Source organism: Sciurus carolinensis, chromosome 14 (assembly GCF_902686445.1).
Source record: "Sciurus carolinensis chromosome 14, mSciCar1.2, whole genome shotgun sequence".
Taxonomy (NCBI): domain Eukaryota; kingdom Metazoa; phylum Chordata; class Mammalia; order Rodentia; family Sciuridae; genus Sciurus; species Sciurus carolinensis.
The window spans coordinates 78,283,129-78,303,888 of NC_062226.1; the positions used below are offsets into that span (position 1 = coordinate 78,283,129).

The 20,760-nt window shown below is 37.8% G+C and overlaps 1 protein-coding gene and 1 pseudogene across 2 annotated transcripts in view; both read right to left on the reverse strand.

Annotated features, from left to right (window-relative positions):
* Positions 1-20,760, reverse strand: part of Gna14 (G protein subunit alpha 14) — a 194,443-nt gene that overhangs the window by 165,018 nt on the left and 8,665 nt on the right. The gene's annotated exons all lie outside the window — the stretch shown is intronic.
* Positions 17,464-18,503, reverse strand: LOC124964627 (small acidic protein-like; annotated as a pseudogene).

Consider the following 20,760-nt stretch of genomic DNA (forward strand, 5'->3'; position numbering starts at 1 on the left):
GAAGATTAGTAATCAAGATAGTGATTGTCAAGAACTAAAATGGGTCTGATATTTTACCTGACTTTGGCTAACAAGTTAGTTTACCACGGTTTTCATAAATGTTGGTAGGGGACAGGAGATTCCAGGGTCAGAAACAGAAGACTTTATTACAGCATATTTGCATAGAAAACAGCATGAGCATCAGAATATTTGCATCAGTTCCTCTGCCCCAAATTCCCAAAAGGGTTTTATGGACAGGCCCAGACAAACACCCAATGATCGATGGCTGTGTTATAGAAAAGGAACTCTGTGCTTAGAAACAGGAATCTTTCATAGTGGCCAGCAATCATGCCTATTCTTTATTCTTAAGAGAGACACTACCCCTGTTTCCCAAGACTGTTTGCTATACCAACATCCTTAAAAAGAGAGTCCCTGTGAGAAATAGTTAGTTCCTCACTTGCAAGACATGCAGAACCATGACAGGTCTAAGGCAAATTAACTGCCAACAATAGCCATAAAGATGACACACACTTGTGATCTCCAAAGAAAAAGAAGACAGTGAAACTGAAGCAATGAAAGTGGTAACTCATTTTTCTGCTGTTAGTGATTTTTTTTTATTTTTTACAGCCTGCATTTTGATTCATTGCACACAGATGGGGTACATTGTTTCATTTCTATGGTCGCACACAATGTAGATTCATACCATCTGTGTAATCATACATGTACATAGGGTAATGATATCTGTCTCACTCCATCATTTTTCATAACCCCCTCCTCATTTCCCTCTATATAAAGTTCCTCCATTATTCTCTCTCCTCCCACTTCCCCACCCCCTTTATATATCATCATCCACTTATCAGGGAAAACACTCGGCCTTTGGTTTTTTTGGGATTGGTTTATTTCACTTAGCAGGATATTCTCAATTTCATCCATTTGCCTGCAAATGCCATAATATTATTCTTCTTTATGATTGAATAATATTCCTTTGTATATACATACCACAGTTTCTTTATCCATTCATCTGTTGAAGGGCATCTAGTTTGGTTCCACAATCTAGTTCTTGTGAATTGAGCTGCTATAAACATTGATGTGATTGCGTTACTGTAGTATGCTGATTTTAAGTCCTTTGGATATAAACTGAGGAGTGGGATAACTGAGTCAAAAGGTGGTTCCATTCCAAGTTTTCTGAGAATTCTCCACACTGATCTCACCAATTTGCAACTCCACCAGCAAGGTAAAAGTGTGCCTTTTTCCCCACATCTACGCCAACATCTATTATTGCTTGTGTTTTTTATAATAGCCATTCTAATTGGAGTAAGATAAAATCTTAGAGTGGTTTTAATTGGCATTTCTCTAATTACTAGAGATGTTGAACAATTTTTCATATATTTATTAATCGCTTGTATGTCTTCTTCTGTTAAAAAAAAGTTGGTTCTAGTATGAGAAAATTGTATTTATTTGGGTTTGTGTCCATGTCCTCTATTCTGTACCATTGATCTACCTGTCTATTTTGGTACCAATACCATGCGGTTTTTGTTACTATTGCTTTGTAGTAGAGTTGAAGATCTGGTATTGCAATACCCCCTGCTTCGTTCTTGCTACTTAGGATTGCTTTAGCTATTCTAGGTTTTTTATTCTTCCAGATGAATTTCATAATTGCTTGCTCTATTTCTGCAAGGTACATCATTGGGATTTTAATTGGAATTGCATTGAATCTGTATAGCACTTTAGGTAGTATAGCCATTTTGACGATATTAATTCTGCCTATCTAGGAACATGGGAGATCTTTCCATCTTCTAAGGTTTTCTTTAATCTCTTTCTTTAGTGTTCTGTAGTTCTCATTGTAGAGGTCTTTCACCTCTTTTGTGAGATTGATTCCCAAGTACTTGACAAAGGGTCCAAAAATATGCAATGGAGAAAAGATAGCCTCTTCAACAAATGGTGCTGGGAAAACTGGAAAACCATATGCAACAGAATGAAATTAAACCCCTATCTCTCACCCTACACAAAACTCAACTCAAAATGGATCAAGGACCTTGGAATCAGACCAGAGACCCTGCATCTTATAGAAGAAAAAGTAGGTCCAAATCTTCAACTTGTTGGTTTAGGATCAGACTTCCTTAACAGGACTCCCATAGCACAAGAAATAAAAGCAAGAATCAACAACTGGGATAGATTCAAACTAAAAAGCTTTCTCTCAGCAAAGGAAACTATCAGCAATGTGAAGAGAGAGCCTACAGAGTGGGAGAATATCTTTGCCAACCATACTTCAGATAGAGCACTAATTTCCAGAATCTATAAAGAACTCAAAAAATTCTACACGAAGAATACAAATAATCCAATCAACAAATGGGCTAAGGAAATGAACAGACACTTCACAGAAGATGTACAAGCAATCAACAGATATATGAAAAAATGTTCAACATCCCTAGTAATAAGGGAAATGCAAATCAAAACTACCCTAAGATTTCATCTCACCCCAATTAGAATGGCGATTATCAAGAACACAAGCAACAATAGGTGTTGGCGAGGATGTGGTGAAAAAGGAACACTCATACATTGCTGGTGGGGTTGCAAATTAGTGCAGCCACTCTGGAAAGCAGAATGGAGATTCCTCAGAAAGCTCGGAATGGAAACACCATTTGACCCAGCTATCCCACTCCTTGGCCTATACCCAAAGGACTTAAAATCAGCATACTACAGAGATACAGCCACATCAATGTTCATTGCTGCTCAATTCACCATAGCCAGATTGTGGAACCAACCTAGATGCCCATCAGTTGATGAATGGATAAAGAAACTGTGGCATATATATACAATGGAATATTACTCCGCAATGAAGAATGATAAAATTATGGCATTTGCAGGCAAATGGATGAAATTGGAGAATATCATGCTAAGTGAGATAAGCCAATCTCAAAAAACTAAAGGATGAATGATCTCGCTGATAAGTGGATAAGGACATATATTGGGGGATGGGAAGGGTTAGCATTAGGTTTAGGGTTAGGTTTAGGGTTAGGGATAAGGAGTGTGGTAAGAATGAAGGAAAGAAGGACTGTATAGAGAGAAAAGAGGGGTGGGAGGGGTGGGGGGAAGGGAAAAAATAATGAATCAAACATCATTGCCCTATGTAAACGTATGATTACACAAATGATATGCCTTGACTCCATGTACAAATAGAGAAACAACATGTATCCCATTTGTATACAATAATAATAAGAAAAAAGTTGTTTCTTTGAAAAAGTGATTTTGAATAATGTCCTTCTTAAACCTACCATAGTCTGATACTGAAGTTAAAAATCTGAGAGGCTACTCTTTTAACCTTTGGATTTCTACAGTGAGCAACCATTATGGACACAAATATACTCAGAATGCTCTCATAATCTAGAATTTTCTAAACAATTAAAATCCAAAATGCAAAGTACTAAGACCTATGAGTACTAAGACCTATGAGCAACACACAATTTTAAAAATATCAATATAAGAAACAACCAGGGAGGAAATAAATATTTTCATGAATAATATTATTATTGAATGGTTATAAGACACCACAAAAATATGCTAAAGACCTATATAAATTATCTGAGTTTATAAATAAGGAAATAAATGGAGTTTCAGAGAAATTAATTTACTCATCAAGGACCATATAAACAGAAAGAGATAGTTGAAAAGTAAACACCAAGAACTGAAGCCTTACCCAGTCTATCAGTTTGCCCACTAACGAGACAAAGGAAGATCATACCAAAGAGGCAAAATCACTGTTGATGGAAATGTAAATTGGTAAATCTTGATGGAAAACAGTATGAAGGCTCCTCAAATAATTTAAAATAGAACTATTATATGATCCAGAAATCCTTCTTCTGAGTATTTTTCCAAAGAAAACTGAAATCAGAATCTCAAAGAGATACCTTCACTTCCATGTTCACTAGAGCATTATTCACAATAGCAAAGGTATGAAAACAATGTAAATGTCCAATGATGGATAATTAGACAAATAAAATGTTACATATCCTGGAATACTATTCAGTCTTAAAAAAGGAAATCTAGCCATTTGCTATAATATGGATGGACTTGGAAGACATTATACTAAGTGAAATAAGTCAGGCACAGAAGAACAAATACTGTATGATCTCATTTATATTTGGAACCTAAAATATTCAAACTCATAGAGGCAGAGAGGAAAATGGTGGTTTCCAGGGCCTTGGGGGACAGAGAAATGGGCAGGTGATGGTCAAAGGGAACAAAGTTTCACTTATACAAGATAAAAAAATTTCTGGAGATCTACTCTACAGCAGGGTGGTTATACCTAACAACATTATATTGGATACTTAAATTTGCAAAGAGGGTCGATCTTATGATAAGTGCTTTTACCCCAAATAATACAATAATAATAAAAGTGTCAGGAGGAAGTTTTAGGAGATGAAGAAATGTCCACGGCTTTGATGGTGGTGATAATTTCATGGGTAACGACGTTCATGAACTTGAGTTGTATACATTCAATGTTGTTAGTCAGCCTTTCATCCCTGTGACCAAAAGACCTGACAAGAACAACTTAGAGGAGGCAAAATCTATTTTGGACTCAGGGTTTCAGAGGTTGAGTTCATGATTTCCATTTCTCTGAGCCCGAGGCGAGGCAGAACATCATGCAGAAAGGCACTGCAGAGGAATGCGGCTAGTTCATGACACCCAGGAAGCAGAAAGAGAGAGATGGGGGAGCCAGGGACAAGATATAATCCCCAAAGGCCCCAGTGACCTACCTCATCATTCACACCCCACCCGCCTACTGTTACCACCCAGTAGTCCATTCAAATTATCGATCAAATGGATCAATCCACTGATAAGGTTAAGGCTCTCATGGTCCAATCATGTCACCTCTGAACAATTCTGCATTATCATAGAAGCATTTGGGGGACACCTCAGATCCAACCCATAACATACGTACAGTTTTCTACTTGTCATCATACCTCAACTAAGTTATTTTTTAAAAAAACTCATTCATGAGTCAGGTGTAGTGGCGCTCCCTGTAATCCCAGTGGCTCAGGCAGCTGAGGCAGGAGGATCCCCAGTTCAAAGCCAGTCTCAGCAAAAGGGAAGTGCTAAGCAACTCAGTGAGATGCTGTTTCTAAATACAACAAAATAGGGCTGGGGATGTGGGTCAGTGGTTGAGTGCCCCTGAGTTCAATCCCCCCCCCCAAAAAAAAAAAAAAAAAAAAAAACAAATTCATTCATGAGCTAACCATGTAGAACATGAACGAACTTCAGGAAAATTCCACTGTAATTAGGTATATGCTGATGATTTTCCACCAAATTGTTCTCAGTACTTTATCTCTCTCCTCTGCCTTGCCAACGTTTTAATCCTGTTGGAAATGAGAGAAATACATTCATTAAGGACAAGCAGGTGTGTTTCCTACAGTTCAAGGGAAGAAAAGAGCAGCTTAGTGTGGCCAGGGAGTAGTAGAGGTCGCAGTTATTCCTCTTGATCGGAAGTAGAGTGTATTAGTCAGAGGATGTTAAGCTCTGTGGCAGAAATTAATAAATCCCAAGATCTCAGGGCCTTCATTCAATGAAAACTTGTCCTTCACTCATGCATATGAAGTTCAATGCACATGTTCACGGTTGGGCGGCTTTCCTCCCAGTGCTGACTCAAAGCACAAGGTGCTATTTCACTTGTAGCTCTGTCGTCTCTAATTAAAGGCCTCAAAGATGATTATGAAAGGAGACAAGGAGGATTGTGAGGGCAAGCTTATGATGAGCCAGGCCTGGAAACAGGCACATCCCTTCCACCCATATTCCAGTGACCAATGTTAGACCTCTGTCCCTTCAGTCTCCTCTTTGCCACCTCACAGGTTCAGTCAAACCACCCAGGGTCAGAATCCCATATCAATATTTCGTGTTTTCTCAATAAATCCTGAGTCTGTGCAGCTCCATCTTGACACTGCATCACTTCAAATGAACACTGAGGTAACTATCATGGACTTCATCCTCCAGTTCTTTCTCTGTTTTCACAAAAGTCAAAGAGGAGACATAACCTTAGTTTTCTGAACATATCCTCAAATTGTTCTCCCCTATGGCTATGTCTCCTAACATCTTCCATACAGAGAGAAAACATTCCTTGAAATTCTTAGACTCAACATTCTGCCACCCCCCACATTCAATCCTATGGTTTTTCTGTCTTTTATTTTCCCTACTTCCGTTCCACATTACAGATCAACTTGGCTTCCCTCACTTCTTTTGCATTCTCTCTGCCTCATCCACTGCCTAGGCTCTCCCCACGGGAGAGCACACAGGCTGACCCAGCAAGAGAGAATCTTTTCTGGAAAGAAATAGTCAGGGGTGGTAGATTGCAAATACACCCACAATCATAATTTACTGTAAATGCCAAATGTATTTAAAGCAATATAAGCCAGCTTGCATCCTAAAGGGTTATGAACTTGGAAAGACCAGGGGGTTTAAAAGTCTAAATTAGCTGAAAAAAAATCCACTTATATTTGTCAATCTTACTTTTCTCTGTTCCCGCAGTTCTTGGCACAGAGAAAGTTCTCAATTGCCTAAGGAATAAAGGCAAATGATTTAGTTGCTGAAACAAATATAACAGCAGCACTATCAGAATCTCTACACAGGAAGCAATGTGACCAGCCACTTATTCCATCAGTCTCCAAAAACAGCCATTACCTTTTAGAGGAAAACAAACTCTCCCAGTGCCTTTCAGAAATTATCCCGAATTAGTTGGGATGTCAGGAAAGAATGCTTTTTAAGCCCTGAAGGGAAATCAATCTTCAGGGATATTTGCATACAGGACAGAACACCTGAAGAGCTTTCCCTCTTCTTCTACCTAGGTAAGTGCCACCTGTTTGGCGAGGGCCTAGTCAGTTCTCATCTCCTCCAGGAAAACCTTTCCATGCTCTGTTCCTCAGGAAATGGTACTTTCTGCTGTTCCCTCTGACAACTGGCTTGTGCTTCCTCCCACTGTGGATCACCACCCCATGTTTGTGGCCCTTCTTCAAGAGGTGGAACCCTCCTCAAGAGCATAATGCTCATGCAGGAGCTGAACCGTCACTCTTCCCAACCCAATCCCAAAGCCATTTCTGTCTCTTCACCAACCCATTTGTCATCACACACAGTTCTGTGCCTGGAATATCCCCACTTAGTGTTGGATCTTTTTTTTGTTGTGTTATCATAATTCAAATATTTTATAACTTGACTTTAGATCCACAGTTTATGGTATAAAAACGTAGAGTGTGTCTGAAATAGTAAGATAAGAATTAAGTGCCAAATCTGTGGTGTGTATGTTGAGACCCAAGCAAAGCACGTAAGGGCCCATTAGCCCAGAGGCTGGCCACGGAATTACAAGTCCACAGAATGGTAAAGTGCCAGATATTATTTGCAACTGAAGATTAGTCTTCCTGAGTTGCTATTTAGTCTGTGAAGATTAGTCTTCATAATTTCACATGGCATGGACAGGTTCTGCCCATGGGTAGCACTCTGGGTGATACTTAAAGATTTAACAATGCATATGGTATGGCTGGATACTGACCCATCGCAGCAGATACTGTTCTACTGCTGTGGCTGGAATGGAGCCAGGGAAACCAGCTTCTGTGCAAGACATTCCTTGTTAGTCTAAAGAAAGACCTGGAGCATCCCAGAGGCAAGGCCCTTCCAGGTGGGTTGGCAGCAACAGGGGGTTGCTCTCAGGCCAATGACTGCTCACCAATAGCCATTTCAGTATTTCCATACCTGCCTCAGGCACACCGATGCTCAGCAGCTGATTAATAGCCTTGGTAACAGCTCTTCCCTAAGCAAAGAACAAAGACCTTTTAACAGTAGAGTACTTCTTTACTTAAGTCATGATTTCTGGCTCTGTCACTTATATCATTATCCAAAGATAAAAGCATCATGAGGGTTTTATTCTAATCCTAAGTCAGTGCCCAGAAAAAATAGCTCAACTCCAGCTCTGTTACAGCAAAATCCCCTCTGCAAATATCCAAGATGACTAAATCTCTCTATCCCCAATTTCAGTCTTCATGTCCCCAATCATGTAACTAAATCAATCTGAAAATGTCTATTAAAATGTCTAATGAAATTTCTGATTCCTTGTCTACTCCTCACCCTGCCTCCTTGACTCTGTTTCATTTTTCTTCAGAGTACTTACCTAAAATTATTCTACACATCGATTTGTTGTTACATAACATAAGCGTCATGAGAGCACAGGTTTTTAAATTGCTTCCATGAGTCTTTTTTTTTTTGGTACTGGGGATTGAACTCAGGGGTACTCAACTACTGAGCCACATCTACCTTGAATGACCAAGGTAACTAATACTTCCACTATGGCTGAAGGGTTACCATGGAAACAGGGCTACAAGAACGTAAAGACTGCTGAATCCATTCTCCTCAATTACTTGATGAGGATCTGTAATTTCTTGACTTGTAAAAACAGCCACACTGAAAATTAGGAGCTATTAGGACTTACACTAAAGATTTCCAGCAACTCTTCACAAAGCTTTAGACAATACCCAGTCTTTTCAGGTAGTAGAGAATTTCAAAGTGCTAAAAGAAAAAGCAATTCATTAAGCAGAGGATGCAGCAAGTGTAATAAGGAATCATAATTCTGGAAGAAAAGCAAATTAGAAATAATCTGAAATAATATTTCCAATTACAGTTCTAGCTCATAATATACTTAACGTATCCTTCGAGTTTTCCTACTCATCATGGTAATTAAAACAAAACCCCTTCTGCTTTAGCCAGTATGATTCTCTTGAAAGAAAAAGATGCCTTTCAAAAAATTTCAGATGCTCAAGATAAGTACTTTAAACATATGGAAATACTTTTCTTGGATGGGAAGTTCCTAGTCATTTTCTAGTTTGTACCAAGATATAATTGCATCAGAGATAGAATTGATTTAATTATCCTAATGGCAAATTCAAATTGCATTACAATTGCTAATTTCAAATTATCTGGCAGTGTGTGTGTGTGTGTGTGTGCACAAGTGTAAGCACATGGATGCACACACAGAATGAACTGACTCCAATAGGTTGTGCCTAATTGATACGCTACCTTCAGTGTCAAATCTTATCCTGATGTGCTCATGTCAAATAAGCCAAAATCTTTTCCTTATGTCCTCCACCCACTCCATTCCTTAATACAGACACAAATTAAATTATTAGGCAAGGGAGAAAGACTTCCTCATTGAGTGGCAATTTGAAAATGGTCAGGAAAAGTTCAAGCAATTTTCTCACGCATGAGCTACCCTTAGACCGCTCCCAACTCGCCATCAAATACAAAGGCAGACAGAAGATACTATAAAGAGAAGTTCAGACAACTTTCAGACCTTGTACAATAAAGAAAAAGCACTTAAATCCAAAAACTTGCTTCGAAGGCTGCCAGCTTGTGGAATTTTTCAGTAGGTTTATGGTTTGTGATTAAGGGCTTTATATTTCATTTGCTCATTCCCTCTTGTTCTTAGTTCATTCTTAAATAGTTTTATAATTCCATGGAAAGGAGAAGAAAAACGTGTAAATATTAAACAATAAGATTTACTTATTGTTTAATAAGTAAATAGGATATTTACTTATTTAAATAGGACACAGGATAGCTAAAGCAGAATACAGGATAAGCATCCCTCATTCAAAATTTCAAAATCCTATGTGCTCTAAAATCTGAATCCTGCAGAGTAGTACTGTAAGTGGTAAATTCCACTCCTGACCTCATGTAATGGGTCACAGTTAAGTGCAAGCAAGGAAAGTTTTTGTATGAAATTACCTCTGGGCTATGTGTATAAGGTATATATGAAACAATTTTCTTTCATGTTTAGACTTGGGTCCCATCCCCAAAGATATCTTATTATATGTCAATATCCTCAAATCCAAAATCTGAAACACTTCAAGAATTTCAGATAAGTGATATTCAACTTACACGGGTAAGAAATCATCTCTCTCATCTTGTGAATTTCAGATTTCATTTTTCCTTCCTTTTAAAATAACAGCAAAAGTATTAGAAATGCTAATCATGAAAGAACTATAAGTAACTTAGAAAATACAGAACCTTGTCAACACAAACTAGGTGATAAAGAAACTAGCTGCCATTGCCACCAAGGAGTCAGGCAATTACAGTGACAAAATAGTGGTAAAAATTGGGATAAAGGGATAAGCAATGCTTTAGAATACAAGGTACAAGGAAATATATGGGCTCAAAGAATTGTCCTAACTCTTGTGCCAAGATTATAAATTTCTTCCTTATTAGGATGAATTTTGTAAGCCCCCCAAAGGAAAAATAAATAAAACATACAGTAATAATACCCTAAAGCTTAAGAATGAGCAGCCAGGCACAGTGGTGCACAACTGTAATTCCAGTTACTTAGGAGACAGGAAAATCACTTGAGCCCAGGAGTTCAAGGTCAGCCTGGGCAACATAGGGAGACCTTGGCTCAAAAAGAAAAGAGAATAAACAGTAAATGTAAATTAGCACTGGATTTTTTCCCTTTGCTGTCCTTATTCAAGGTATTTGAATCTGATATTAAATAATCTATCAGTTTTGATTTACAAGAGTTAACAGTATAAATGTGATTATTTGATTACTTTTGAAAACAGTACTTGATGTTTAAAAGAGTAAGGTTTATCTAATCTATAATTTTATGTTTATGAGCTCTACTGAAGTCACTTAAATATTTAGCCATTGTTTGCTATTATTTTTTCAGAAATATATTCAAAATCAATATTTTTTAAATACTTGAAGATACTGTTTTTAAATATATAAACATGTCTGAAAAATGCTTAAAATTCACTGAGTAAATGGTGTTAATTTAGTACAAATTGAAAACTAATCAAAGCGAAATGCATTTCTTTTACAAAATATTCACTAGATTTACAAAAAACATCTATGAGATATTAAAAGGCTGAGAAAAAACAAGTTTTTATACTTTTCAAGCATCAATAACATCAATATCAATTAAAACAAGTGAAAATAAATGTTTCTTTGCCTTCAGAAAAGTCCCTATCAAATACTTGAAAACTACATTGCATTGAAAAAAAAAAAAAAACAGTAAGTGTGTCACAAATCACTATAATAGTGATAAAAGAATGAGAGACACTGACAACACATAACCCACCAGCTGGCCAAGATCGATCGTCTTACACCTTTCTCCCACATTAGATGTTGATTTTTTGCCTTAGAATTGCATGATCTGGAAAGAACTCTCAGATATATCATGTTGAGTATTAAAGTGCAAAACAGTCGGGCTCAGTAGTGCACCCCTGTAATCCCAGTGGCTAGGGAGGCTGAGGTAGGAGGATAAGGAGTTCAAAACCAGCCTCAGCAACTTAATGAGACCCTGTTTCTAACTAAAGCATTTTTAAAAAGGGCTGAGGATGTGCCCCTGGGTTCAATCCCTGGAACCAAAACAACAACAACAAAAAAGTGGATAATACTTTATTAACTAGGATGTCAGTTAGTTGCTGTTACTAAAGTGTCCAATTACTCATTCCTCAGGGCTAACAATGCTGCCTCATGGTTTCAGAGACCTTCCCTAGAAGAGAAGAAGGTGTCCTTTCCTTTTAAGGCCATAACTCAAAAAATTGTGTCACTTCAGTTTATAGTTCAGGGGCTATCACTTAGTCACATGGACACATTTAGCAGCAAGGAAAGCTGAGAAATTTAGTCTTTTGAGTGTCCTTGTGCCTAGATAAAACTTCTATCATTAAAGGAGGAGGAGATCATGAATATCCAGGACTGCTAGCCTCCCCATCGCAAATATGCCACTTTAAATGTTTAAAAAAGAAGTAAAAATCTTTGGTCTGTTTTCATTCATGCAGAAAAAAAAAATAACACACTGAAAGTTTAGGAAACAAACAAGATGTGTACAATAAATTATTGCTTTCAGAACATCGACCCAGAGTTCAATGTCAGTATGTAATGAAGTTTATCTCAGTATAAAAGTTGAATTTTAGAAAGGACAAATGGTTAGTCATACATTTCTGTTTATTCAATTTAAAGTATCCTCTATTATTCCCTTTCTCCTTTGCGAAGTCAAAAATGTCCTTTATTTTATGCAATAGTGTTGATGCTAAATGGCAATATATTTTTCCATTTTGTAAATATTTATTGAACATGTTTATGGAGCACCCAGGCACTATACAAAATGTGGAGGACTCGCTAGTTATAATAGTCCTTCTCTTACAAAATTTAGAATCTAAAGGAAAGATGGATGATTTCAAACTAGGATCTTTCTTAAAAAGATGTAAAAGCACTAGAAGAGAATATTCTGAGGGACTTAATTTGGATTAGGAAGTCAGCAAAGGCATCCAGAAAGAATGGATACTTAAGATGCATTCTGCAAATGAAAACCAGTTAGCTAGAAGACTAGTAAGGAAGAGGGCGTAGACTGGTGGGTGGACATTGCAGAGGTGAAGGAGGAAGAGTTTGGTCAATGGATGGTCCTAAAAGAAGGTCCTGTGGCCAGAACTAAATAATCATGAGGAATCACAGCAGAGGGGTCACCATGGAACAGGGAGAAGGTCTCAAAAGTTATGCACAGATTTCAGATTTGCACCCAAGGGCAATGAGAAGATATAGAAAGGGTTTCAGCAGAACACAACAATTTGATTTACATTTTTAAAAAGTTGCTCCAGTTGGGCATGGTGGCACCTACTTATAATCCCAGTGACTCAGGAGGTAGGCAGGAGAATTGTGACTCCAAGGCCAGCCTCAGCAACTTAGTAAGGCCCTAAGCAACTTACCAAGACCATTTCACAAAATAAAAAATAAAAAGGGCTGGGGATGTGGCTCAGCGGGTAAGTGTCCCTGGGATCAACCCCTAGTACCAAAAAAAAAAAGTTAGTCTGGCTGCAGTGTGAAGAATGAACTAGGGAGTGACAGATGATGAAGTAATCCAGACAAGAGATGCGGGATAGAACCCCAGCAAAGAGGATGGCAAGAAGGGCACAGAGATTTGCTTCTTGGGGTCGATGACAGTGAGGCATATGACTCTGGGAGAGGGAGGCAAGACTGTTTTAAGATCAGGGCTCTGGAGTCAGACTGCCTGGATTCAAACCTGGCTCTACCCTCAGCAAGCTTCCTAGTCTCAGTTTCTTCATCGACAGAATAGAGAAGATAACACTAACTGTACTTCAAACATGGTGCGAAGTGAGATCATTCATTTAGACAGAATGATGATTGGACATGTAAACTCTGCTTCATTATCATTGTTTCCGTTATTAGTGTTACGCATAATAGAATAAAAGCCAAGATGCTTCAGATTCTGGTTTGGGTCAATTATTTCAGGATGAAGAAACAAAGAAGAACAATTAGCAAATTTCTCAATTTGGCAATATGGTTTTTCACATATCAAAATCCTACCACATACAGTTATGAGGAAAAGTCCTTATAGAGATACAAGAAATACATTTTCCAAAATCTCATCCTATTCCTGGATCCAGGTTTAATTTTCATCTTTTAACACCACTAATCCAGGCATACATACAAATTCAAACTGAATAATTATCAAGATATTAAACATAAAAATTCTGGAGTTTTCTAATTTTCCTTTCTTCAAGGCTCAGCCTTACATCTACATTCCTTATATGAACCTTCCTACATCATCCCAAGCAACAGAAAGATCCAGTTTCCTTAAGGAATTCTTCATACTACCCAGATGATATTTCATGTAAATCACTCTGGAGAGAGAAACATGCATATTCATTTAATCAGTATTTGAGCTAAGCTCTGTGCTTAGTGCTGAGGATTCAGGTTAAGGAAGCAGAGTCCTCCCTTGTGAAGTTCAAGGTCTCATGTGAAACTTCTCCTGGACTCATGTATTGCTTGGATGTGGCCCACCCATGGTTATTCAGACACAGGAGAAAATGATAGTGCATGTTGGAACTCACACATGTGGTAGCTCCAGTTTTTAAATCTTCTTTATGTGACAAACCTCAGACTTTAAGGTTTCTTATGATAAGACCATTTGAAATAGGTCCCAGTGGGCTCATGGCACCACACAGAGATCTCTTTTCTAACCTAATTTCAGCACTGAAACCAATTTCATGAAAATAAATGCTATGTAAGTCAATGACACAAGCAGATTTATTTTACATTTGTACTATCTGGTTAGGGGAAAAAGAGAAAAGTCAGTCACCTTCTGTCCTCCATTCCAAGGCTTATTTCCACACAAAATAACATGTTTGAGGTTGAGGTGCCTTTGCACTGTTATGCACGCTTTTTCTGGTGGCTTTTATTTTCCTGGAAAGCTGTTCTCAAATCAATGCAATGTTGCATAGTCAATGCTGCCTTATAAATGGGGAAGTTCAACACAAACCTGATGAGGAAAAAAAAAAAAAAAAAGAAAAGGACCAGGGGTTGGGGGAGGTGTAGGCCACTAAGTGACTCAACTCCTCTCCTTGGTTCCTCTGTCTGCTATCTCCTGGCCACCTAGCCTGGGACATCCCAGTCTCTTCAGTCCTCTGGTCCTTCACCCCATTTGTGCAATGAAGGTTTGCATTTGTGTTTCTCAAACTCTGTGATAAGGAACCAAGTTTTTACATTTTTCTATCAGTTAAGGACGAACACATTCATGAACAAGAAGAAAAATCCTCGAATGCCACAGTAATGTTAAATTGCTGTAAGAAGGTAAACCTTCCTCTTAATGTCTGTACTGGTCTCGTGCACACAGACTGCATGGGGCCACACCTGTACTTTGAGTGGCACTGACTTGACTACTTTGACTTAGATCACTATGAAGATTAGATAGTGATTCTATAAATGATTTGTCACCTTCATTTATTTCATTTGGGTAACATAATTAGCTTATATTTTCCAGTTAGGCAGTAACTAAGCAACAAAAATTAAAAATCCTAAGGAAGTGCTACTCAAAAAAGGTCTCACTCATGGTATATTCCAGACAACAATGACATGAATAACTCATCTGATGATATTGACAAATGACCATCAAAACTGAAAATGTCTTTCGGGCCAAAGTAATCTCAACTTTTTCTTTTATTCAATAAAACAAAAAAGTTTACAAAATATGAGAGTTTATCACTTAATTAAAAAATGAATTTACTATCAGGAATATTACTCTTTGGATAGAAATATCAGTCCATGTTCCAGGGAGGGAAAATTTTCAAAAGGAGAAGATTGATACATGGTGGTTAGTTCTAGAATGTGCTTCCTCTGCAGCATCTAGTCCACTTGAGAAAGATAACTACTTAATGGCGATTAGGCATAAAGCCATTGCAGTGAATGGGAACACAGCCTCACGAGCAGACATCAAAATGCAAGGGTCTTCACAAATGTGAACACCTATTGCATTCCTAATGACTCATGCCAAGGTAAATGTACATATGTGCTCACTCTTCCTTTTTGTCTACCAGTCTGGCAACTGGGACAAATGCTAAAAGAGCCCTAAAAATTGTCCAACTCAGTCTCTAAAGATCCTTCCTCAAGTTGATGAAGAGGGGATTGCTTCAACTTCAAGAAAGTTTCTCCTGGGCAGGTCAATCTCAGGTACCTTCTGGATGTCTACTAAAAGGTTAGTTTGGGAGCTTAGAGCAACAATCAGAGTTTGGTCAGTTCTTGAGCACCAGGCTGATGCTCTAAAACAGAGGTTCTCAAACTTGGGCATCTGGAGGACTTATTAATATACAGATTGCTGGCCCTACTCCAGAACTTCTGATTCAAAGAACCACGATGGTACTGCAAGTCAGGTTCTAGACAGTGCTATGCTGTTGCTACTGATTCTGGGAACACACTTTGAGAATCACGTGTTGACAGAATACAAAAGACTTCAGAGGTCACCTGGTCCAAACCTTTCATTCTATAGGTGAGAACCCTGAGTTCAGAGAGAATGTCTCTCTCATGCTCACCTACCAGTACTCAGTCTCTGCTTGCTCTCTCTCACATAAAATTACCCATAAAATTAATTACCCATAAAATTAATATCACACACCCATAAAATTAATTTAGGTCTCTCACTGTTCATCTCAAAATTCTGTACAGTCACGTACCACATAACAACGTTTCCTTCAAGGATAGACTACAAACATGGTGGTGGTTCCATTAGATTATAATGGAGCTGAATTTTTTCTATCACCTAGTATTTTTTTTTTAAAGACAGTTATTATGTTTTAATGTACTGCCCAGGACTCATGAACCAACAGACCTAAATTTACCCCAACCCTGAATTGTGTTAGTACCCAATAACAGATGAGCTGAAATCAGAATTTCTCTATGTAGAGATGAATATGAAAATGATTTTCCAGTGTAATTATTTTAGGTGATTCTGTTTACATATCAGAACCAAGACTCATAAGCAATCCAGAATATTTAAGCCATGAATCGATGAAAATACTTTTAAAAACATAACACTGGTCTCTCTCCTTACTAAAATTGTTTAAGTTGAATAAAGCCAAAGTTCTACAAACCAAGTATCTGTTATATACATTGTCACCGAAACTCATTATTTTAACTATATAGGGCAGCACCTATTTAAAAATGACATGAAAAGTTAAAAAGAAAAAACAAAAAACACACCTTGGGAACCAGATATATGAAAAATATTGCAAGACACAGTCTATAACCATAAATCACCTGTTTTAGATGCTGCACTCTAACACATTCTAAATTACAAAATTAAGATAGAGTACCTTGGGGGGAAAATGCATCAAACACATACCTAAGTTAACTAGATATAAAATAGTTTAGCTCACAAACAGGTTTGACTCACATCTTTGAACCTATTACTTGGAAACATTTGGAAACAATTATTCAGAGATCCACTGACTAACCCATGACGAATGTGTGTTAATCCATTGTACAAATCAACCACATAAAACAGATTATTCTAATCTCATTCCAACAGAATCAATAAAGTTAGAAACTAATACCTCTTTTTAGTATTTAAGACATTCAAGTGACAACACTGGGATAAAATGAAGAGAATTTCTTATTTCACCTTCTTAGTCAATAAACCTACTCCTCATTTTTAGACAGTGAGGATAAAGGTATCACAACCAAATATGGGAAACTGCTTTCTCTTTATTTAGACCTTAAGGAGAAAAAATGAACTTTGGTCACATTTTGCCTTAAAAAAAAAAATCCAGTTTAACATATTTCTAGATAGATAGGACTAAATGATCAGAGAAATAATTTCATTTGTAAAAATTAGCCAAATTTTATCAAAAACCTAACATACAACGTAATCCAAATTATATAAAGGCTGGAATTATACATTACGAATGTATGTCAGTTGTATTCCCACCCAACAGGTAACTCATTATGTCCCCATTGTCCTATATAGAAATGAAAACTTGGGACTTCATGGATTAATGTACTTGCTCTCATGTTGTTTTGGTCCAAAAGAGCAGAACTGAATTGGTAAGAGTAAACTAAATAACTAATCTTTTGCCAACAATAATTTAGATTGTGATTGGCAGCAGAAATATCCATGATGAATAATTCTACCTTTACAAAGTAGAGTTAAAGAATATTTTTCAAGAACACATCACAGTATCAAATTTTTATAAGAGAAAAATATGAAGGAACAAAAACAAAGATGAAATAGCTACCACAAACAAAAGTGTCTTCCCCACAATGCATTTGAAGGGGTAAAAGGTGAGGTTAAAGGGCTGATGATGCTAATATGAAAGGAAGTTGAGTACTGTATTTATTTATTTTAAACAACTTACTCTTTACAAAATGGTTATAGTCATTCCCATAAAAGTGTAACGAATGGCATTTGAAAGCAAACACTTTGTAATTATTTAAAAGGGCCTCTTTAAAAATTATAATATAAAGGTCTGTGCTCTATAAGCAGTCCTCCACTGTGCATTATAACAATAAGGCTTACTTTTAATACAAAGACTAAGTGTTTGGAAGTTATGAACCACTGGATTTAACAAACATCATTTTATAATTGCTTTTTGCATCTTTTTTGTTTTGGGGATCTTCCACTTCATCAGGGTGCTCAGTAGCTTGGAGTTCTTCAGCAGATTCTTCTTTTTCTGACTCTGAATGACTTTCAGAGTCATCTGGACTTTCAGGATCAGGTGAATCATCATCATCATCATCATCCCCAGCCACATCACCTTCTCCATCATGATCTTCTACCTCACTGAAGCCAAGTCCACAATGTCGTCGATATCTTCCTGATAATTTACTGTCCATACTTTGTTGATATTGAGACTCCAGTTCTTCATTAATTTTCTTGTCCTCTTCCCCTGTTCAGAAGTGAGATGTTGATTTATGATCTCCTATGACAAGACGACCAGTATGTTCTTTCTTGCCTGCACCCATAAGTCTCAAGAATTTTTGTTTTCTCTCTTCATTGCCCAAGTCTGCTGCCTCCCAATTGCTAGATCCAAGATCGTCCTCTGGGGAGGTGGGGAGGCTGAACGCTTCACCCCGTGTGGGTGAGACTCCCTGGCAGCGCTCATAGTTGTGCGGGTTCCGACGCGAAATGCCCAACACACTCGCGGTTCTCCTCAGCCGGACACCAGCAGCCTGCAACCTGCCACTGGCCCAAGCAGCGCCACTCACCTAGTATTTTTAATATCCCTTTTCTTTTATTTTTTTTTTAATTTTTTTTTCTTTTTTTTTATTGTAAACAAATGGGATACATGTTGTTTCTCTGTACATGGCGTAAAGGCATACCATTTGTGTAATCATAAATTTACATAGGGTGATGTTGGTTGATTCATTTTAATATCCCTTTTCTACGTTGAGATAATGTTGAGATGCACAAATACTCTTGTGTTACAATTGCCTCCAGTATTCAGGACAGTACCATTCTGTCCATGTTCGTAGCTGAGGAACAATAGGTTACACAACACAGGCTTGCTGTATAGTCAACTGTGACACTGAGGTTTGTGTCAGTGTGCTCTATGATGTTCACACAAGGAAATCACAAAATACGAGAGTTTATCACAACAACAAAACAACAATGTTTTTCTCAGAACATATCACCAGCATAAAGTGAGGTACACTGTATTTGGGGTACACATTAGGTCCCTGCTCTCTGAGAAGGGCCCCAGCAGAGGCTTCATACTGTTGACCTTCATGCACTGCCTGATGGCATCATGGAAAGTGGAATAATGGAGAGAGGGGACAGGATGTGGACTTGGGACATGTTTACAGTTGATGTTTAGGTGCCCCTGGAAAAAGTGACTTCTTTAGAAAATGAAACAGTTCCCATTAAGTGGAACTGGATCATTGCCTGTCTTTAGTTCTCCATTTTCTCATCACTTCTCACTGCTGTTATTAATTTTCTTTTTTTTTGGGGGGGGGTCCCACAATTCCAAGAATATTGCTTTGTCTCATTCACCTTGACCCTCTTCATGTTGGACTCATTAAGCCCAAGAGACACATGCTGGAAAGCAAAAGGGTGACAAGGATCTAGCTCTTCTAGTCCCTTAAAATTGGTCACCAGTAATTGAGCAGATGTCAACTTAACCTCACTTATAAATTGCTAAGAAAGTATAAATTCTGTAAAATTTGAACCACATATGGAATACATTTCTATGCCAGTAATTCCCACTAAGTAATTTTAATTTTCTTAAACTCAAAAATACGTTTGAACTTGTTCCTCCATTCTGTTGTTAAAATTGTTTTTGTTGTCCCTAAGAGTACAGACCAATAATACTAAGTATCTGGTGTAGTTATAAAACCAAGCAAAATCAGAACCTTGAAAATCATGATGATTTGTTTTTTCTATCTGTAAAATGGGTGCATATACATATATTCATTGAAAAATATTTGATATTTTATAGTCAACTGGACTGTATCATTTGATTGGTCAGACATCATTCTGGCTTGTCAAGGCTTGTGCTGTGCCATACAGTGATTATTACAATAGTCTACCAGGCACAATTTTGTTTCAGGGACCAGGACATAGGAACTAGACAGGGATAGCTCCTGTCTCACAGAACCTGTCATCTAGTCAGGAGCAGAAGACAGACCAATGGATAAACAAGAATTCCAGTTTAGTTCCAAAATCAAAGCAGCAAAGAAACAAAACCGAGTAATAGAATCAAACAACAAAAAGCAAATGATGTGTTGTGACCAAGAAAGACCTGGAGATGAACTTCTGAGCCTAGATGTGAAGATAAAGAAGAAACAGCCAGCTACTTGGAGGGAGAATAGGGAATAGAAAAGAATGCTCTAGGCAGAAGGAGGAGCAACCCCAAAGACCCAGAGGCAAGAAAAAAAGTTGGAAAAAGAAGGTGAATGTGACTTCAGTGCAATGAACCAGAGGACTTGCATTCTGAGTGGTAGGCAGGCATTTGGAGTTGACTCCAAGTGCAAGAGTAAGGCATTGAATTAAAGCAAGGTAGTGACATAAGTTTAAGATGGACAACAAAGGGCAAATGTGGACAGCCGGAAGTCAGGAGGACAGCGCAGTAAAGGGCAGTGACAGACCCACCTGGGATCACAGCTTTGGGAAATGGAGGAAATGGTGATATTTTGGAAATGCTTCAGCCGTAGAGATCATGCTAGCATATGGACTGTGGAAGTTTCCAAGGATGCTAGGACATCTGTGTGAAATGCTCCACCCCAATAAAATAAACTCATGATAAAACACAAGATGTTAATTGCAATACAATTAAATATGCCTTCAGTTTTAAAGGCATCAGCTCCCTTTTCTTTTCATGCTTCCATGTCTGAAAGCTTGCATTTAGATTTTTCTTTCAGTTTGCATCTCCCAACTCATTTAGAAAAGATTGTACTTCTCTTCCTTTATGGAAGTCTCAAATCTTCATTGCAGACTTTTGTCCATGGGGGTGCCTAAGCACCCATCTTTGG